General features: G+C 37.5%; 1 protein-coding gene and 1 long non-coding RNA gene across 16 annotated transcripts in view; one reads left to right on the forward strand and one right to left on the reverse strand.

Moving 5' to 3' along the window:
• Positions 1-1156, reverse strand: part of CCDC91 (coiled-coil domain containing 91) — a 362057-nt gene extending 360901 nt beyond the window's left edge. For 3 of the 15 annotated variants that reach the window (XM_086713753.1, XM_086713739.1, XM_086713733.1), the window contains exon 1: positions 1017-1156. The gene's annotated coding sequence lies outside the window, so the exon portion shown is untranslated. Of the gene's footprint in view, positions 1-470; positions 609-1016 lie in introns of those variants that run through there. The other 12 variants (XM_086713749.1, XM_086713742.1, XM_086713736.1 and 9 more) reach the window with 5 other exon arrangements.
• Positions 1157-1220: 64 nt separating this feature from the next.
• On the forward strand, positions 1221-15656 carry LOC147579248 (uncharacterized). The gene is made up of 4 exons (XR_015253698.1): positions 1221-2535; positions 3794-4114; positions 14119-14307; positions 15625-15656. It is a non-coding gene; the product is annotated as an uncharacterized LOC147579248 (long non-coding RNA).
• The last annotated feature ends 2327 nt before the right edge of the window (positions 15657-17983 follow it).

Raw genomic sequence — 17983 nt, forward strand, 5'->3', positions numbered from 1 at the left:
TGGTCCCACCCAACTAAATATTCTGGGTATTTTGTCTTAAATTGTACGGTGAAATGTTAGCCCAACCCAATCACTCCACCAGGCAGCATTTAAACTACTCCCAAAAGCCATCACCAACTACCGCCCGCATAAATATTTGGAGAGGATGGTGGTATCAATATCTGCACAGTTCAGAAGGGAAGGGAAGTAAAAGAGTCGGAATTCTTAAGGGGACGCTGAGTCACCTACAGCTGTGGCCAGGATTTCACCCTCCAGGAAATCAGGCTCTGCCCCAACTCGCATCATGGAAGCAAGTAAAAGTAGCAGCAACACCATCCTACCAAAAAAACATCCAGCTCTACTTTTAATAGGGTTACCACTCCTTAAAGTGAAGCCAGAAATAGATTTCATGTCCAAAGCTTTCCACCACAGTATACAACTTGGGCAGACGGAAGAAACATCTTTATTGTGGGGAAAGGGGGCGCACTTACAGGGATGAAGGATGCCTCACCACTTGCAAAGTTACTAGCTCCTGCCGTAACCTCAAAATGCCCCTTGTATGGCAACATGTGGCCCAGAGTATCTATAAGGTAATGTGGCTGACAGGTGTTGTAGAGCTTTTACGCCGGTGTACACAACGAAGCAGAGGGGGAAACATAAATCAGGCGCCATCGGTGAAAACTTGGCAAGGATCTAAGTCTCTGTTCGGTGGGAGCTTCGGTGACACAATAATCACGTGCACTTGTCCGTAGATGTTCGGAAATATTGGATTCTGGAATGTACAAGGGCTGAAACCTGCCGGCAGAGCAAGTACCGGTTGGCACTCAGGGCCGAGGCAGCAGGAATCCGTTCCAGCCCGAAGCAGGTCACACCTCCAACTCCCGGTCCCGGCCACCTCGGAGGGGAGAGGCCGGAGCTAGCGAGAGGCGGAAGCCGGGCCGCGTTCCCCGCCCGCGCCCAAGCCGCCTCGGGCGCGCCCCCGCCTCACGCGGCCCCGGCCCCCCAGACCCAGGCCCGGAAGGCGAGCTTCCATTTACCTGCTCCCCGCTCTGGCTCCCGCCGCCGCCGCCTCCGCGCCGCTCACCCAAACAGCCAGGTGAGCCACCCCAGCAGACGGCCCCGCAAGCGCACACCCGGGGCACGACCCCAAACCCGTCGTAGGGGAACGCGACCCCAGCCACACAAGTTGGGATAGCCCACGCACCACCCGGCTTCAAGCACCTCTGCCCCCGGAAGTTGATTTCCTCCAAGGCCCGCCCAGAGCTGCGCTTGTCACTCAACGCCAACACGCGCGTCACGTGACCCGAGCTGAGGGCCCCATCTTCAGAGCCACGCCTCTAATGGCTTGAGTAGTCCATGGAGGGTTGCCTTCTGAAAGGGGTTGACGCAGAAACTACCTCCTGTTGATTATAGCTTCTCGTTCCTCTAGAATGACGGACGCAGTTCCTATGCCTAATGTATGCAAATAAAACCATCCGCAAAATGATACTCCCATCTGGGATTCTATAGGACTGTTCCTGAGAAAAGCCTGCCTGATGTTTTCACCACCTCCAGGCAGAGTTCAATAAAAACGAACTTAGCCAAATGCCTGACAGGTAGTAAGTGCTCAAGAAACAGTTGACTGGACGACTGCTCCATTTCTTCTCTGCGTATCTGAACACTCAAGCACCGGAAGGCACCTAAACCCAGAGCCTCTCCAGACCATATGACATCAGTCAAAGACTCTGCTTGAGAATTATTTTTGTTCTTGGCCTCAGCTCCGGATCACAGCAACTTATATATGCCATCTCTGTTTCAGAGACAGTTTATTTTCAGCTGCCAAGCCACTTTTTTCCAAGCCTTCAGTCAAATAATTTCTCCTGAAGAAAAAGAAAAGAGAATGACATAACTGTCAGGGTTTTATTTCAAAAGAAGAGTGGTTATATAGATTTTTTGTGTGTGTTCATATCAAAGTGTCAATAACTGTTAAAGAGGAACAGTCAACTAGCAAGTCACTTGTCAATGATTCTTCCATCTTTGACATGGGAGAGATTTGAAGAACATTTATTTAGCAATTTTTTTATTAAATGTCTACTTGGCTTACTGGACTAAGTTGTGGCAATCTGAGAATGGACCAGATTTCACTCAAGATGTTTGCCTTCAAGGAGTTTATAGTCTAGTGGGAAAAATAAACAAGTAAAATCTGGGAACTTTAAGCATAAATCTCTGGAACATTCATAGTCATTGTATAACAGGAATTCTTTAACATTTTGGATGTTATTTTCTCATCTTTCCATTGAACAAAATTGACTCAAGCCTTTAATAATCTCTGCTGTGTACTTGCAGTGGAAAATGTCAACAAGTAATCCTAACAATTCTCCAGGAAGTGGAGGCTCAGGTGGTTAGTGAGTAGTACCAATATTGAGCTCAAAAGTCGGTCTTCTACATCCATTTTTTCTGTCGTGTGTTTCTATCATGAACACGTTTCCATTATAGCAGATTGATGCTTTCTTACCCAAATTTATTTACCTATCTACTAGACCACGAAGTCAAAGACCACTTTTCATTTGTATATCTGTGAGTCTGCTTCTTATTTGTTTTTGTATATGCATCAATATCATAGTATTTAGTGATTAGAAGAAAGATATTCAATAAATGCTTCTTAAACCAAGTGCAGTTACCTTTATATCATTTTGTGTCTCATCCCTTTCTGCTGGAAACCTCAGATGAGTTTCTGAGAGTTTTCATTGATATGTCTGTATGTTTCCTCTGTCCCACTTACTCCAATATTCAATATTAAACAGACTTATGATAATAATAGAAACTAATACTTATTGAACATATGCTATGTGCTGGCATAATTATGTGACTGGCTAAATATTTTGAATCTACTATCTAATTTGTCATAACATTAATCCTCCAAAGTAAGTATATTAATATATTCACTTTTTAGATAAGGATAAAGAGTTACGGAGAGTAATTTAACCAAGTGGTAGAGCAGGATCCAAAGCCAGGTCTGCCCGATGAAAGGATTTGTTTATTCACCACAACACACTGCCTCTGCTTTTCACATCATTTGTTTATCAGTGGAACCAAATTTCACCACCTCCATGGAGTCTTTCCCTCCCTCACATAGTAATCTGTACTTTTTCTTTTTTAGTCTAAACTCAATGGTTTTTAGTATATTCACAGAATTGTGCAACCATCACCACAATCAACTTTGGAATATATTTATCACCTCAAAAGGAAATCTCGTACCCTTTGTCAGTCTCTCCCCATTCCTCCCATTCCCTGCCCCTTAGGCTTAGACAGACACAAATCCACTTTGTATCTTTTTAGGTTTGCCTATTCTGGACATTTCATATGAATGCAATCATGCAATATGTAGTCTTTTGTGACTGGCTTCCTTCACTTCACATCATGTTTTCATAGTTCATTTAACCATTCCTCAGTTGGTGGACATTTGAGTTGTTTCCACTTTTGGGCTATTCGAATAATGCTTCTACAAACATTCATATACAAGTTTTTGGGTAAACATAACATTTTCATGGATATATATACCTAGGAGTTGGATTGCTGAGCCATTTGCTAATTCTGCTTAACCTTTTGAGAAACTGCCAGATTGTTTTCCAAAGTGAAAAACATTTTACATTCCCACTAGCAATGTGTGAAGGTTCTAATTTCTCCATAGTCCTCTTCTTATCTCCTCAAGAACTTAAGTGTACTAGAATTTATCCCTCTGTTATGATAGGACTTATGACTCTATTACTTTTCAGGGTATTTTTCATAAGCCATCTTGTATTATTATTTACCTTTGTAATGCATGTATTTGCAGGCCCATCACCCTAATAGATTGTGACCTTTTGAGATGAGAAACATGGTTCCTGCCCTCAAGAGGATCAAATTTGGAGAAAAAGGTAGATAATCATATCAAATAGGGTGAGAACAAGCACTGAAATCAAGTTTATTGTTAACATGTGGAGGAGGAGCACCTCATTCAACCTGCGTTCAACAAGAAGTACTTCTCAAAAATGTCAAGCTCAAGACGAGTATTGAAGAACCAGTAGGAATTGGCCAAGCTAAAAAGAGACAAAGAGTGCTCCATACACAGGCACATATACCTTTGTACGTATCTCCTTGCCTATGAACTGTAGAGGTAAGTATAGTGTGGAGGTTGGTATAGTGGAGGCAAAGGTGGGAATGTGTGGGAACGTGACAGGAGAAATGGGAACTGTAGATGGGTCAGGAGGGTTGGAGAATTTTATAAACTGCGAAGGAGTTTGAAATTTATCCTGTAGGCAATGGAAAACAAATGGATTGTTTAAGTGGGGTTGGGGAGAATTACTTTAGCAGCAGTGTGCAGGTTGGATTATTAGATAGGGAACGGGTTTTTCTCTGGAAAAACAGGGAAAGAAGACTGATAGAACAACTAGAATGAGGAATTGTGGAAGCCCGAGTAGAGGTGGTACCCATGAAATTGGCTAAAAGGATTTGAAAGGCATGTAGGCAGCAAAAACATAGGAAAGAACTGAAGGTGTATTCCTGGTTTCTGGTGCTATTCAAAGAGGTAGGGGATTCAGGAAGAAGATGCTACACTTGCTGGTAAGAATAATGAAACACCACAACTTAGTCCTATTGCAGTTTATATGCAGTTGCAGTCATCCACAGAAATGAGATGGATGTCCACCTAAAGCTGGTCCACATTTCAAGACTTCTGATGCCACACATGCACCAAGAGGATGTAAGAAGATTTATTGGTCATGTAATGAGACTTTCTAGGAAGAGCAGGGTAGGTTTCCCAAACAAGTCCAAAATGGCTGGGAGAAGGGTGGAAGGAGGTTGGAAGAGAGACTGGCTCTTGGGGGTTTTATGGTGGCTAGGGCATGGTGCTAGGGTGAAAATTCCTACGTAGGGGCCAAGGCTTGTGTGGCTTGAATTTCCCACTGGCACCAAAGAAGGGAGCACCCAGGCTTTCTCATCAGCCTGCACAGATGTAGGGCAAGAGGGAACAGATGAAGGCTTGAAAGTTGTCAACCTTCAAACACCAAATATGGAGTCGGAGTCTTTACTACGTATGTTTAGAGTTTAGTTTCATTTTGTTTACTCCAACAAGAAAGTAATGTAATTGTTGTATCTTTATATGCTTTGAAAATGATTGTAGCGGATACTTGCCTTCTCAAAATCTATTGCACTCTTCCCACACTGTGTGGCACACACCTGAGAAATTTGGGTGGAATTAACCTCACCTTTATCCCAAAGTGAGTCTAATCAGGATAACCCTGACCTATGATGTTCCCTTATCCACATATGGTTTGGGATTGAGCACCAATCATAGGACTTTTGCCCCAAAATTGTGTAGTATGGCTCCCTCTCCCTCTCGATGTGAATGAGAAAGCTTATGATCCTTGTTGCCGAAGGCAGTCATTTTGTGACCAAGAAAATGAAAGAGAAATGGAGCTGAAACCTTGATCAAATAAACAAAGATCTATAACATTGTATATAAGCAAAAGGATGTAAAATACAAACTGTGAAATTTTTAAATAAGCACTCTTCTGGCCCCTTTCTCTTTCTATACTCGATTGTTCCATTATGTGAGCCTTCAAATCAAACCAGCATGGAGTCTGACCGTTTTGCTACTCTCCTCAGTATTGAATACTGAATAGTGTATTGAATATTGGTTAAGTCAGTTTGAATTTGTTACTATTATACTTTCCCTCAAGATACTTTCCTGTACGTAATGTGCTATAAATGTGCACATATGTGTTACTTAATTTACTTTATCCCCTAATGGTTGTCAGTTGCCATAATCTAGATTTCCCACCTTAGATGTATTCAGCTGGCATTTAATCAGAAAGACTGCATTCCAAATGTAGCAACCGTAAATGTTTCTGCTATCATATCTTCCATTAACACCTGAGGCTTTGCTAATCAATGGATGTGATAAACAGGTTTTCATAAGTGAAATTAGGGGCTCTCTATTAGCATAATGGATGTTATAAATTGACTCTCATTGATGAACCAGTGGTGTTCATGATACAAAGATTGAATAAAATATTTCAGAGACAGTCCCTACCTTGCATGACCAAGGTTATAAGAAGCTAGCAAACTCTGTAGTCTGCACTTTTAGGAACAGCACCCTTCAGACCCTCAAACAAAAAATGTCTAAAATCCTAATAATCTTCAGTATGCCAACGATGGAACAGTTTAATTTCTGCTTAACTGGAGGAAAAATCACACTCATTATGGAGGTGACTGGAGACATCACGCTTATTATGGAGACAAGGAATAAATTACTGTGCCCTTCCCTCCCGACTGTAGGTTCATTTTTTAGAATATCCCCAATGCAGATGCCATTAAACTGAGATCTTGGGATGGGCCGTTAAACTAAATTCAGACTGGCAGAGTGTGAAGGGCTACTAGTAAAGAGAAATTCCAAGATATAAAAACTTGGACTACACATGGTCTCTGACCATCGTTACTTGCCTACAGAAGCAACAAGAAGCAATTAGTTCAAAAACCTAATATTAGCAGGAAGATATATTAATAAATAAACCTCAAGCCTGACTGATGATAGCCTGTGACTATTTAATCTTAAGCCTCAGACTTCTACATTCAACCTGATAGGAAATAAGCTGCCAAAATAGTGTAACCTCTTAAAAAGAGCATCTTTCCCCAATGACCATCTCGGACGGGGCCATAAAGAACACCGAGAGCAAAACAGTACCTGCCAAAAGAATCCATACCACTGCTATCCAGGAATCCTAACTACTACTGTCTACAGATTATGACAAAAATCAGTGACTACTATGTAATGTTTCCAGATATACCCTGTTTAATTGGGAGTTTTCATTGCAATTACTTTGTCCTTTCTCTTTCATTGCATTTTGCATTTGTTGTCAGTAGGTGACTTGTCACTGGTTGCTAGAGCACAAGGAACTCCAGATGAAGATATAACACTTTGCAGAGACAGAAAGAAGATGCTCACTAATTACAGTGGTGGTGAGCAATAGGGTACACTACAGTGGATGTGGCAGTTGTTATCCAAACATGCATTTCACTCTGCCCCCATTGTGTAGTATTCAGATATATTGGATGAGCTTAACCCTAACCTTTTCCACGGTTAGTCCTAATTGGTGGAGGCCAGAAGTTACTCCCAAACCCCTTGCCACCATAAGTGGGGGCAGGCAGACCCAGTCCCAAGTCAATCATGGCCTTACCCTAACCATAAGAATTGCTTCAGGGATCATCCAATAGGCACAAAACTCAGGACCAATGTTCAGTGCTTGTTGGAAGGAACTTTCTGTCTTCCTGCGAATCCAAGCGGAAAAGCGTGTAATTCCTATTGCTTTTAATAGTCATCTTGTGACCATAAAGGAAACCAGTCTGAGGATAAAAACAGATACAGATTATAGAACAAAGATGATATAATTCAGAGAAATGGAGCTGAAGCTTTGATCAAATCAGTTCTAAAGCTTCTCTCACCTCTATAGGACTTTTCATTTATCCAAACAATTTTCATTTATCATTTAATCCAATGTGAATTAGGTTTTCTGTTACCTTCAATCCCAAGAGTTTTAACTGGTAGAAAGATTTTGTATCTCTATCTTCATATTAAATGTCAGAAAATGAATTGCCATTTTCTTAAAATGGGAGTTTTTTCCACCTTCTTCGCTTTCCCTTTGTCTAGTTCATGCCAGAGTGAGACTGAAAATGATGTACAGTCCCTGAGCAGTTCTTTAAGATTCATATGATACTCAGCTTTCACATTAATCCAATGGAAACTATTTCAGATATGTTTTTAGAACAATATATATAAAATATGGAAAGAGTACACTAAGAAAGTCTTCAATCAGGTCCCTCCTCTAAGCTGGTCTCTTATGAATTCTGTGCAGCATCTAACCCATTTATGAAATCTCCATTATATAGGAGATACATGATCTCTCACTTCACACTAGTTTGCAAGTTGTCATTAGCCACCATTTTGGTTTGCACAGTTTGGCTTGATTCATAACTGGGCAAAAATCACTCCCTTAATGTCTAAAAAACTTTTGCACAGTGAAGGAAACCATCAACAAAATGAAAAGGAAAACTACTGAATGGGAGAAGATATTTACAAATGATATGTCCCATAAAGGGTTAATGTCTAAAATATATAAATACCTTATACAACTCAACACCAAAATATATATATATATATATATATATATATATATGTGATTGACAAATAAGCAAAGGACCTGAATAGACATTTTTTTCAAAGACATACAGATGGCCGAACAGATACATGAAAAAATGGTTAACATCACCAATTATCAGAGAAATTTACAAATCAAAACTACAATGAAATATCACCTCACAGCTATCAGAATGGCTAGTATCAAAAAGACAAGAAATAAGTGTTCATGAGGATGTGGAGAATAGGAGCCTTTGTGCACTGTTGATGGGAATGTAAATTGATGCAGCCACTGTGGAAAACAGTATAGAAGTTCCTCAAAAAGTTAAAAATAGAAGTGCCATTATAATCCAGCAATTCCACTTTGGGGTATTTATCTGAAAAAAAAAATGGAAACACTAATTGGAAAAGATATATGCAGTCCCACTTGTTGCAACATTGTTTATAGCAACCAAGATATGGAAGCAACCTAAGTGTCCATCAATAGATGAATAAATAAAGAAGATGTGGTACACATACATAAAGGAATATTATTCAGCTTTAAAAAAGAATGAGATCTTGCCATTTGCAACAACATGAATGGACTTAGAAGGCATTATGCTACATGAAATAAGAGGAAGACAAATATATGATTTCACTTATATATGGAATCTTTAAAAAAAAAGGCAGGAACAGATTCATAAATACAGAGAACAGACTGGTGGTTGCCAAAAAGTTGGGGGTTGGGGGGATGGGCCAAATAGGTGAAGGAGATAACGAGATACAAAATTCCAGTTATAAAATACATAAGTCGCAGGGATTTAAAGTACAGTATAGGGAATATAGTCAATAATAATATAATAACTTTGTATGGTAACAGATGATAACTAGACTTGTTCTGATTATTTTGTAATGTACATCACTTTGTTAAATCACTATGTTGTACGCCAGAAACTAGGATAAAATTGTATGTCAACTATATGTCAATAAAAAAAATGAACTTCTTCTCTTATTATCTCAGTGCCTAATACACAAAAAGAAGCCAGCATTTCATCCATGTAATCATTATAATAAATTAATAAAAACTAATTTACATAATGAGTTGCATTTAACTATGTACTCCAAATGATAACTCAGAGATGAAGCACATGTGTCCACCCTACTTCCTTTACTCTTCATTATATCCTTAAAAAGAAAGCATCAGTGGAATGAAACTGTCTAAAAACATTAAAAATCAATGCTGGAATCTTTTTTATATTTTAGATTAATTCTAACACCTAAATTATTCACATAACTCCCAATGCTTAAATGTCACATCTCTGGCTGCTAAACAGTACTTTTTATGACAATATTGAAAAATCAAAAAGTGAGCTAGGTTTTGCATCTATATTAAACCATCATATTGCTTCTTTAGAAGTTACTCTACCACTTTTGCAGATGGAGCAAGCAATACTCTGGGCAGAAAGCCATGTGAGAGCTGCTACAATAAAGATAAATTGAATTTAAATTAAACTTTTTCAAAAGTTTTGGTGCACCACAAAATTAACACATCTTGAGAAAACTCTGAAGTTTGAAAAATGGAGTTTGAAAGACCATGGTCGAATCCCACTCAGCATTCTCCCCACGCAGCATTCTCCCGAGAATTGATCACTTTTTTAAGTTGACCAGGAAAAGCCAAGTACTGCATATGAACAGTGGAAGGCCCTTCCATTTATTTCTCTTTCTTTAAGTCTTGGATATTAAATAATCCTAATGGTAAAGAGAATCCCATGTCCTTATACCAATCTGAAAGTTGTCCCTATTGGAGACCAACTCTGCCTGTGCATTTCTTACATTGTTACTGCAGGAGTAACTGGCAACAATTTAAATTATAAAGGAAAGACTAGTCAATTTTTCCTTTGATAATAGTTTTCTAAGTTCAAAAGCATAGTTATAAGGATATAAAGCTATGAGGATATTAAGGCACAGGGTGTATGAGACCTGCAGTTGTGTAAATCTGTTTTTGGGAATAAGCCACAAACCCACTGCTTTTTTAGGGGAAGAGGTGAATATACTAAAAGCCAAGGTATTGTTTTGCCTGTTATTCACATTATAAATTTTTGTATTATTTTAACACATTTATCAGAATCTTTGCTTAAGATGTGTCTTAAACCCCAACATAATTATGATAATTTGCCTAATTTTTCTACCCCAAATTACAATGTAACAAATGTTAACAATGCCTTTAAATAATAGTACCTAAAGATTAAGTAACAATAAAATTAGCTTTTACCTCACCAAAGTTTTTTTTTTTTTTAGTAAAATTAGGTTTATGAGATACCCAAAATCTAGATTCTTATGAAAATACTTGATAGGCTTTTGAGTAAAATATGGATTATATGAGTCCTGTTACAAAGAGTATGAACAATGGTATGCTCTGTTTTCCAGTAAAATGTTATAAATCCTTAATGACTATGTGATTATTGCATAGGCAACATGTCACCCAAGTTTATAATAGCATGAAGATTTATTGTTAACAATCTATAGTGACATGAATATGCTTTACATTCAGTACATGTAAATGTAAGATCGATAGATAGCTCCTAACTATATGTATTCACTAAAATATACATGCATTTGAGACTACCAGCCACTGTCTCTTTACAGAAATTCACTCCCCCATCAACTTCAACAAAATTATTCTCTGCGGATTCTCTGACTTTTCAGACCAGTCTTGCGGTCTTCATTCCAATTCATAGGGTCTCCCTTCTTCTTTATCCTCCACTTCAAGTAGCTGTTCCACAAGTTTTCATCCTTTATTCTCTTCTCACTCAGATTTAGCCATTCTCTGTGGTTAATTTTTTCTACTGTCCACCAACTTGATCTCCTTAATGCATATGATTCTGGAATACACTGGCATCTTCTGTATAGAGTCTTCTCTCACTCAGCCTACATTAATGCATTCTACATGTCCATAAAACTCATGCATATTATCCACCTTTGATCCCATGGAAGTTTTTTTTTTTTAACTCTCCAGCCACAATTATCTCTTGAGTTCAGAATATACCTTACAGTTGCCTATGAGATATGCATGGAAGTTTTGATCCCATGGAAGTTTTTTTTTTTTTTTAACTTTTTTTTTTTTTTAACTCTCCAGCCACAATTATCTCTTGAGTTCAGAATATACCTTACAGTTGCCTATGAGATATGCACCTAGATGTCCCATGGGCAAATTACATGTTCCACAACAAACTCATTATCCATCCTCCACAAAACCTTTCTGTTCAACCTCACTTAATTGCTTTTGTACGGTCTGCATTAGTTAGGACACTAGTTTAAGCAATTTTAACAAAGGCTGGAAAATAGTGACTTAAACAAGCACAGTCTTGATTTCTATTTCACATGCAAAGTAATCCAGGGCTGGTCTGGTGGTTCCATAGAGAGCCATCACCCCTCCTCACATCTTGTTGCTCTCCCAATTTTTAACACGTGGCTTTTTTTGCATGGTCTGATTGACATGCTCCGGCTCCTGCTATCATGTCTGCATTCTAACTGGCAGAAAAAGGGAAAGGAGGAAGTAAAGGTAATACTTCTTATTTTTAAGTGGATGGCACAGAAGGCACACATTTGACTTCAATTCGCATCCCATTGGCTAGAACTTTGCCATATAACCATGCTTAGCTACAGGGGAAGCTGGGAAATGTTTGGCTTTTTTTTTTTTTTTTTTTTCAGCTGGGCAGCTTTTGTGCCCTGCTAAAACTCAGAGATTCTATTACAAAAGAGGAAGGGGATAATGTATTCTGGAGAACAACCATCAATCCCTCTCACATCCGGTACTGTAAGAAACTCTTTGACCCTCTTTCCTCTACTTCCTTTCTGCTACTGCTTTGTTAACATGTATTTGTTCTTCCCATGCACACTTGGTTTTTGATGCCGTAATCTGAATGAGATGGAAAAGAATGCACTCACAAATCATTGGCTATGTACTGTGTACCTAAGGCTGTATTAATTCACTCTAACAAAGTGGGTTAACTCTAACAAACAACCACCTCTGGCACCATCAGTAGCTGTGATCAGGGATACTACTTGATTGAGCTTGAGATAGTCTATGGTCAACTTCCAGGTGCCATCCAGTTTTTGGAGGAGCCAGACAAGTGAATCAAAATGGAGATATGATGGGCCCACTACCTATGCATTCTTTAGCAACTTATTCTAGGCTTTGCAGGCCATGCAGTTTCTGTTGCAGCCAGTGAACCCACTGTAAGCTAAACCTTGGACAGAACTCCATTTTTTAAATTGACTTTCATATGCTTCCATTCTAACTGGGGGTCCTTGATGATGTGTTAGGCTTCAATTTTGCTGTGATTCTAAAACTGCTTTAAAAAAAATAAAGTTTATTAATTTTTTAAATTAGAAAGCCCTATAGGAGGAAAAGGTGTCAACATCATATACACTAATAATCAAAGTCATTTTAAAACAAGCCTTTTAAATTCTGTGACCCTGGTGGTTGTTTTTCACTCTTTGGTTGGTATCCATTAAAAAAAATTAGACATAAGAAAAGGCAAAAGAAGAACTTTATATAATAGGTTATAATATTGTGTTAATTCACACATAATGCTATCAGTTTCCCTGTTTGATTTATGAATATTTACTTTATTCTATAAGGGTTTACTATAATGAAAAATACACAATATATCCTGTTTGATTAAATGGTTGCTAGGCAGAGTTGGTAGCTATTTAATCAAAGCCTGAGTAACATTATTTCTGTGGTGAAAAACAAATTTTGTTTATACCAGTTCTCCTCATGGTACCTTTTCAGTCACATAACATACAACAGTACAAAGACTGGGCTTAAATACATCTTACATATATGATTAATACTTAAAGCTTTAAAATAAGTATTCACCAGTGTATGATATCATGGGAAACATAGAATTTTGGAGGTTTAAAGGAGCTTACATGCTATTTTATTTAAACTTCTCTCTGAATTCATTTATCCCTTCACCCACATTTAAGCAACAATTCAGCAGAAACCAGTATAAAACCTCCCACAGAATGTTTTTTTTTTTTACTTGAAAGTAAAATAAATTAACAAGAAGTAAAAACTAGTTTACTTAATTTGCATGTAAACAGCCTCAGAAAATTAAAAGATTGAGAGTCAAGAAAGGATTTTAGTTTAAAGTAATTTAAACTTTCAACTACATAATAAAGAACATAAGGAAAAATTATGCTTTCATTTTAGAAGGTTAGAATGGGCTTCTAAAGCAAGGTCAGTTTCTTGGAGTTTGAAGAGTCAAAATTTTTATTAAAGGGGACTTTCCTTTTTTAAACAAGATTAGCATGCAATCAAACAAAAAGATGGCACTATTCCATGTTTCTGCAAGTCTTTTTATTTCTTCTTCAGAAAGGCAATATCCACTTATTTTAAGATTACCCATTACTGGCATCATTCATACAAAATGTAGCTTCCCAAAGTTAAGAATAAGGCGAGAAAATAACAAACGTCATTGCATACAAACAGCAAATACAGTTGACTGCAGAAACCAATGAAACACCTCATTGGTCACTGGGTTATTTGTATCCTTCCTAGAATATGAGTTTTGAGCATTTCCATGTCTGTTCTGAAACTTTTAATTATCCCTTTTAGTCATGGACAGTATTTGGTCAGGTGGTAATGAATAAATGAATAATATCACCCAGCAGTATGGCAGTATTAATATGGTCAAAAGCCAGATATACTTGCTGTCCTTCCAAGTCAAATAGTACTTCTAATGCTGTTAAGTTGGTTATTTGGTTTTTGGCCATCTCTTTAAGAATAAGAAAGCTCTATATTTTTATAGATAAAATAGGACTTGTTAATGAGAATGTAGAAGAATTTAGCATGGCAATTACTAAAAGTCCATTTTCCTTACAAACTGAGGAGAAATTTTTTACCATTGTTTTCATGCAATGCTAGGGGATATTTGAAGGTGCAGAGAAAGGTCATGGTGGAAGTAATAGTAATTTTTTTTTTTTAATTCTTGGTTTAGTAAAACTCATTACAAGTATTCTGGATCCATTTTTGGCTAAGTGAAGAGGAAAGTTTTACCAGCTGATGGCCGTTTGATGACCTACATGGAAAGAACTGGTAGACTCAGGAGAGCACAATTGAGAGAAATGATCACATCACAAAATGTGACATCATTCTTTGGCACCAGCTGGCATCCTGGACATGGAGAGTGAGTTATATTCTCAACCCTGAATTTTCCCCTCCAGATTACCCTTGTGGCTCACCAGAGGGCAGTGTGCAGTAATCGGCCCTACTGCTTCCTGCATTGGATGTGTCCTATGGGACAATGTCAAATAATCAGAGCCAGAAATCAGGCAAGACAATAGATTATGGAAGTTGTTTTGTTAGACTTGTTGTATCTATTCCCCCTACATAGAGTTCTTAATACTGAGAAATTAATCAATCACTACATGAGACATAAGGTAATGAGCTTTTAGTAAATCCTGTGTTACAGTTTCAGATTTATGACAATAGTCTTGGGATTACTAAACTCAGTTCTCCTCTTTAGACTCACAAATGCATAATATTATTCAAATGTGAATAAATTGCCTTCCTTCACATGTCTCATACCTGAATTCTCAAGAGTTTTCAATCTTATACACAAGTGAATAATTCACTGAATACTTTATTGAACAATTGGAGTGTGGGATATAACAAGATAAAGCACCTATAAATCCTGCTCAAAATGAGCTTGAAATCTATCAAGGGACTAAAGTGTAAGTGAAAAATTAAATACATGATCAGAATTGTACAAAGCAGGAGATACATATAAAATGTTATGAAAATTCAGAGGCTGGAGACATGAAGGCTTTTGGGAAGGGTTCAGAATCTCAGCTGAATCTTGCAGCTGAGGCAAAATTCTTAGACATATTGAAAGTGATAACAGCACATCCTAGATAAAGAAAACATTATGGCTATGGCAGGTTAAAGGACCTATGAGCTTAAGAGAAAGTAAAAGGTAGTAGTAGAAATAATGCTAGAGAGCTATATTGTGAACAAGGTCCATGAGAGTATTGAATACCAGGATGAGATGCTCCCAAAACTGAGCTGACAATGGGAAGTTGTAGGAGCGGACCTAAATTAGCACTTGCCCTATATACTAAGAAAATTGATCTTACAGTATTGTGAGGGATGGATTAGACAAGTAAGAATCCAAAGGTAGAGGGTTGAGTTAGAAGGCTATTTCAATAATCCTGCATACTTTGAGATCGAAAATGAGGCAAGTAAGAGGTTCTGTAAAGGTAAAATTGGCATGAGTTAAAACCTAAGCAGATGTGGGTGGGGTAAAGAGAAAAAGAAGTCAAAACATAGTTTGAAGTTTTGAGCTGTGTGGGAGAATGACAACTTCATTCATTGAAATATAGGACACAGGAGAAGCAGGCTTGGGAAATAAATTGATAGACTCACCAAAAATCTTAGACTATCCTAGTCAAAATCTTTATGAAGCTAAATACTCACTTTTCTCTGTTCTTTTAAATTAATTCAGATACATTTGGAGGAGTCATTGCTCTTGAAACCCCCAAAAGTCTACTCAAACAACAAATGCTTATTCAAATGTTTTGAAATTTATAAATGTGAAATTTTAAGAGGAACGTATTGAGCACGCAGGGTTAACAAACTTAAATTGCATCATTATGTTAAATGGGGCAAACTTCAAAGTGTTCTCCCACCACTGAGGAAAATACGGTTTGTTACACTTATTGTTGTTAAAAATTTAAGAATACCATAATATCACCAAATGGTGAATTTGTGCTTAATGAAAAGGAAAGAATTGCAACCTTTCACTGATGCAACCATATTCTGTGCATTTTTTTTTCTTTCGAACAGAAAACTATAATACAACACTTAAAGGAATCAATAACAATCTGGTTGAATAAACAAAAAGAACTAAATATGACTTCCTTTAATATTTTTAGAATTTTTTTATGTATTAGCTGAAAAAGCCTGTGGTGGAGTCTCATTTGCCCAAATACATTGTTATATTTTTGCCCAACTCTGCTGACAGTTACAAAACCCAGAAACCAAGCTGTGAAAGAAACTTTTCCAGTTGAAGCATCTGCTTTTGTTGAAATTTTTTCAATCATATAGGAAGTTTTGTAGTTACCTTGATCTCATCTGTTAGTTTTTCTACTCAAATTAAATAAATGACATCATAAGTGGCATGGACTTGTTTCTTAGCCACCCAAAAAAAAAAAAAAAAAAAAAAAAAAGGTCTAGTAGTAAATTTTCCACATTTGACTTCTATATTCCTCATTTGACTTCTATATTCCTATCTTTTACTCTTGACCCTTGAAATACCTGCTAATCAAATAGCTCTTATCCATACTTGGACCCTGCAGCTTTAAATTTTTTTCTGTGTTAACCACAAAGGAGTCTTTTATATGCTAATTATGTCCTCTCAACCCTGCTCTCATGCATATATAATTTAAAACAAAACTAAGCCTTTTATCTTGTTGGAATATTGTATATGATATTCTCAGTGTATGTCATGTCCAATTAGAACTGCAAGGCAATATGCTATTCTTAACACCACTTTGCTTAGTCACCTACATCTGCTAAGTTACCATAGGAAGCCCTACTGAATTCAGTACCATCAGGACTTCGGGTGAACATTTTAGAAATTGATACCATCACATTCTGTTATGATTGCCCCTTTTGCTGTTTATACACCTCAACCTGGATTGTAAACCACATGAGGGGAAGGATGGTGTCTAGTTTAAGAAGCACACTGAGCACACTGACTTGTTAGAAAACAATGAGAGAGTAGAAAATTCAGCTAGTCCCAAGATTTCTGGCAGTGGGAAAGGTCACAACATTGGCTAGTATTCTCCTAAAGGGGAAAAAGGGAGGTACCAGGAAATTAGGTTATAGTCATCATCAGAAAGCATCAGAGAATTAAACATCTCTGGTCTTCCCTTTTATAGATGTATCTCCGATATATATTTAGTTGCATATGTACCTAATTAATTATGATGAAATAGACACAAAATTTATTCTCTTAAACATTTTTAACTGTACAGTTTAGCGGTATTACATGCATTCACATTGTTGTGCAACCGTTATCATCATTTATCTCTAAAACTCTTTTCATCTTGCAAAACTGAAACTTTGTACCAATTACACAATCTCCATTCCCTCCTCCCCCCGACCCCCAGAACCTAGAAATTACCATTTTCTGTCTGGATGAATTTGAGCACTCAAGGTAACTCATAAAAATGGAATCAAGTATTTGTTTCTTTGGGACTGGCTTATTTCACTTAACAACGTTCTCAAGGTTTATCCATGTTTTAGCATGTGTCAAAATTTCCTCTCTTTTTAAAGGCTGAATACTAGTCTACTGAATGTATATATCACATTTTATTTATCAGTTTTACCGTCACTGAACACTTGGGTTGTTTTCACCATCTGACTATTGTGAGTAATGGTGCTATGAACACGGGTATACAAACATCTCTTCACAAAGGTGTTTTCCATTCTTTTGGGTATAGATCCAGAAGTAGAATTGCTGGATCATACGGTAATTCTAATTTTAATTTTTTGAGGAAGCACCATACTATTTTCCATAGTTACTGCACCACTTTACATTCTCACTGAGCAAAAGGGTTCCAATTTCTCCACACCTTCGCAAGCACTTGGTTTTTTTTTTTTGGGGGGGGGGTGTTGATAGCAGTCACTCTAATCAGTGTGAAGTACTATCTCATGTGGATTTGATTTGTATTTCCCTAATGATTGGTGATGTTGAGCATCTCCTCATGTGCTTGTTAGCCATTTGTATAGCTTTTTGGAGAAATATCTATTCAAGTCTTTTGCCCATTGTTATACTGGGTTCTTTGGGGATTTTTGGT

The sequence above is a fragment of the Puma concolor genome, chromosome B4 (assembly GCF_028749965.1).
Source record: "Puma concolor isolate L17-30 chromosome B4, mPumCon1.1.hap2, whole genome shotgun sequence".
In the NCBI taxonomy this organism is placed as follows: Eukaryota; Metazoa; Chordata; class Mammalia; order Carnivora; family Felidae; genus Puma; species Puma concolor.